We start from the raw sequence: 4,399 nt of genomic DNA, 5'->3' as shown, positions 1-4,399 counted from the left end.
AGCAAAAGCGAGACTCCAGACCCTCATGGCATCATGGAGCAGCTGAACCAACCACTGTATCTACCCACCCCAGATTTCTTGACTTCTTGACATGTGAGAAAGACAGACCCATATTTGTTTCTTTTTTTATTGTGGTGAAATATTCATAACATAAAATGTAGCATTTTAACCATTCTCAGGTGTACAGTTCAGTGGCATTAAATACATTCATATTGTTGTGCGACCATCACCCCACCCATCACCAGAACTATTTAATCAGTCCCCCATCTATGAGAGACTGCTGGGCAAGTCAGAAAAAGGACCCATGCCAGCACAGAAAGAAACCTGGGGTTTGGTGTCAGAAAACCTAGTTCTGCCCCTCACAGCTGGCATGGGCCTGGTGAAGACATGGAGCACTCTTTCCAGTGACATCAGGTGGGACTTTGGTGATACCCTGCTTCGCTGACCTCTGTGAGGTGTAAAACAAGTGAGGACATAAACCTGCAGGCCCCCCTTTGAAATCTTCAAGTGTCATACCCTTAGGAGTCCACCTCCTCACTCCCATGCTCAAGAAGAAAGTGAGAAAACTAAGGGCCAAATGCAGCCATAGAAGCTGCCTCACTAGGTCCCTAACAACCCTGCGCATTATTACAGATAAGGAAACTGTGGCTAAAGTCCCTGTTCCAAAGGCAGCCGGAGCATCAGCAGGACTCACCTGAAGGCGGGAAGAGGTTGGAAGATCCCACAGGAAAGCACCTCTACTGTCCTTTCATTCAGTATTTTTGGAGTCCCTGGTAACATCTGTGTCCCTGGCACCATCCTCAATTTTTTGGATACAGGGGTGAATAAGCCCCTGCCTTCCCATGGTTTCTTATCTCCAAAGGACCAAATGCTTGGGATTCTAAGCACTGGAGGCCACTTCTTAAGGATCAAGGGCACTATTAAATGAAATAAATAATTGGTTTAATGTGATGGTCACTGTGCCTGGCTCACAGGAAGCACTCAGTGAATGGCAGCTATGTCCACTGACTGGCTGTGATCTTGAACAAGTTATTTAACATCTTCAAGCCCCAGTTTTCCCATCCTTCAAATGGAATGATAGTACCTACCTCATAGTGTGGTTGTGAGGATTAAATGAAATCATGTTCAAACATTGCTTTAAAGGGAACCTGATCCAATAAGTAAAAGCTTGTTGTAAAGTAAAATATACCTGATCCAATAACTAGAAAGCTTATTGTTATCAGTTTTTTTGTGCTATTTAGACCCTGAAAGAAGCATAATTCTGGACCCTGTGCTTCTTGCAAGGTTTAGGGGACGAAGGGGTGGTTTTTACCCGGACTTGGTGTCTCTGAGAACCGGGTTGGCATGGAGGAATCATTAATCAGCCAGTGGGGATGAGAAAGCTGGTCCAGTCTGTTAGTAGATTTAAAAGCCTCTCCGGTGTAAAATCCCTTTCTTATAAATAAAATCGCCAAAACGTCCCCATATGGGGGTATCAAGATGCCATGAACCCCGTTCTTGCTTTCAGGGCTTGTACAGTCTGGCGAGAAACAGAAAAGGGAATTGGTGGTGAATATAATAAAATGTAACCTGGCTGCTGGCTGGGTTAAATGTATGTGCAACATAAATATTTCTTTTCACAAAGGTTTTCATCTCCTGGGAGGAGCCCTTTCATTCCCTTTCACCTTCTCTGGATGTAATAATTTGGCATAAACCTACCAATTCACCTTACCTATAAATCAGACTTCAATCATCTCTGTTTCGTTTCAGTATAGCCCTTCTTGTAGGACGGTGTTTGGGAGCAAAATGTATTTGGACAAGACTTTCTCCAGAGGGTCATATTATACCAAGGAAATGAATTCCCTCTCTCAAGTTCATAAGCCGCAAAAATAAAATCAGCATTCTGGCTGAAGGAGGAGGAAACCAGGCGCGCATACAGAAAACCCTCCTTCTGCGGGAAGCGCTGGGCGGAGCTGATTTGCATTTACCTTCACGCAGGCCTGGGTTCCGCAGGAGGCGCAGAGCGTTCTGGCAGCGCGCCCGCCCGCCGCGGTCGTGCGCAGCCGCTCCACCCGGTGGATGCTAGCGTGTGACAGGCCGCAGGGCCCTGCAGCTGCTTACTAAGTTCCCCCGTCTCCTTTCATAAGGAGCACCATCCCTTCATTTCTATCTATGGGGCTGCTTGCAAAAAGAACTAACCAGGGCTTGGGGGATTCCAAGGAACTGAATATTCCGCCAGTGGCTCTGGGGTTTGGTGAAGAGGGAAAGTCGAGGGACAAATTTTGGGTAAGCCACAGTGTTCAGTGAGCTTCCACCTTCCCACGACCAACATACAGATAGGTGTAATGAAGCTAAAATGACAGCAAGAGCAACATCTGGAAGGAGTCCAGAGCGCATGAGTGTAAACTTGATCCTGAAGCAAGGAGACTGGGCTCACACCTGGGCTCACCACTTACCAGTTCTGTGCTCTGAGGCGATTCCTTATCTCTTTGTGTGTGTTCTTACCTCTAAAACAAGTATGCTAATAGTGCCACCATCTACTGGGTGCTGTGGGGGTTAAATGAGTCAAGGCTCACAGGACCCAGTGCTCCATCGCCCAGGCTGCAGTGTGGTGGCACAATCATAGTTCACTGCAGCTTCTAACCTGCAGCCTCAAACTCCTGGGCTCAGTCGATTCTCCCGCCTCACCCTCCCGCGATTGTTTTTCTCAGAGCGGGCCAACAAGGAGAGGCAATCCTAAAGCCCACTTCTTGCCTCCCCATGAATATGAAGGTTGACTTTGGACATGTACAGAAGCCTCCCAGTCCTAACTCAGAAAGCTATGTCCTTCCAGTCACCAGCCCTTTGCTGGGCATATAGCCAGCACACAGCAGTGACATCTCCCTGGAATCACAGCACCCAGAGCAATGCCCTATTTTACCAAATTATTGTATGGGTTTCTGCTCAGCCTTGTCAAACATCCTCCAGACATGGCTTGTCCATTTCCCTGAAACTCCTCTTCATTGAGTGTTTGGGGTGTTGAAGGGTTAACCAGCCCAATGGTCCCCCAACTTATTTGAGCTAGGGTCCCTTTGTTCAAACGGAAATCTTAAATGCAATTCCAAGATACACAGGAATTGGGGAGTATGGTGACCAAAGGGGCTTTAGTTGCATCTGCAACGTTCTAATTTCTTACAAGGAAAATATATTAGTATATTTTTTGCATAATTAAAAATTAATTTTTTATAAAGTTCTATATATAAAGTAGGCAAAAGCAGAGCTGCTCTGGCTGAAGCCTCACATCCACTCATTCCCTGTCCCCTATTCACCACTGAGAGCCCTAAGGCCTCTTCTCAACAGTCCTAAAGTCTGCAGGACACAGTTTTATAGATGATGAAACTGAAGGACAGAGTTTGGTGCCATGTCAAAACACCCGGAGTCTGATTAATGCCAGGGATGAAACTTGAGCCTGGGTCTCCTGACTCCCATTTTGGCTGTTCCTGTTTGTAATTCCCAGAAGATTGCCAACTAAAGATACTTTTGTTTGGACGAACGGAGGCAAGATGGCGCACTTTCCGGTTCTTCTTCACCAACTTTTCCCGCGTGCTCGAAAATGCAGCCCGCGACCTGGGAAGGTGCAGACCAACCCGGCATGCGCCAGGTGACGTCAATCCGAAGAGACCAAGATTTACCTGGTCGCACCTGCGGAACGCCCCCTGACACGCCCGTGCCCCGCCTATTGCCCTCCCACTCCTAGAAAAGCTGCTCGGGACAGACGCCACGCGCGGACTTCCCAGCCCCACTCCTGTGGGGATGTCGGGACTGCAGGAACTCCTTCCTAGAGCTCTACGGGGCGACTCTGCCGGCCTCCTTTGCTGGAGGCTGACAGACCTCTCCCCCACACCTTAAGTGACCAAAAATAAATTTGCAGTTTTGCTCCTACCCTTGCCTACTCGCTGGTTCTTTTGTGCCCGCTCTGCTGGTCTTAGAAAAACAAATCAACTTTCTTTTCAACTTTTCATTCTGAATTCATTTCAGACTTAGAAAAATATGGCCAAAATAGTTCACAGAAGTCCCATATTACTATCACCCGGTTTCTCTAATGTTAACATAAACATGGTATAATTATCCAAAACAGGAAATTAACATTGGTCAATACTACTGCCTAATAGATAGATCTTATTCGAATTTTGTGAATTTTTCCACCAATGTGCTTTTCCTGGTCCAGGATACAATCTAAGACCCAACATTAAATTTAGTTTCACGCCCTATAATCACCTCAAGTCTGGGGCAGTGCCTCGGTCTTCCTTAATCATGCATTACCTCGACACATTTGAAGAGCTGGGAGCAGTTATTTTGGAAAATGTCCCTCAAGTGAGATTTGCCTCATGTTTCTTCATGATTAAATTTGGGTTCTACATTTTTGTCAAGAATCCTCCAC

The sequence above is a fragment of the Rhinopithecus bieti genome, unplaced genomic scaffold, assembly GCF_001698545.2.
Source record: "Rhinopithecus bieti isolate Rb0 unplaced genomic scaffold, ASM169854v2 scaffold_15146, whole genome shotgun sequence".
Taxonomy (NCBI): domain Eukaryota; kingdom Metazoa; phylum Chordata; class Mammalia; order Primates; family Cercopithecidae; genus Rhinopithecus; species Rhinopithecus bieti.
This window is presented reverse-complemented; position numbering follows the sequence as displayed.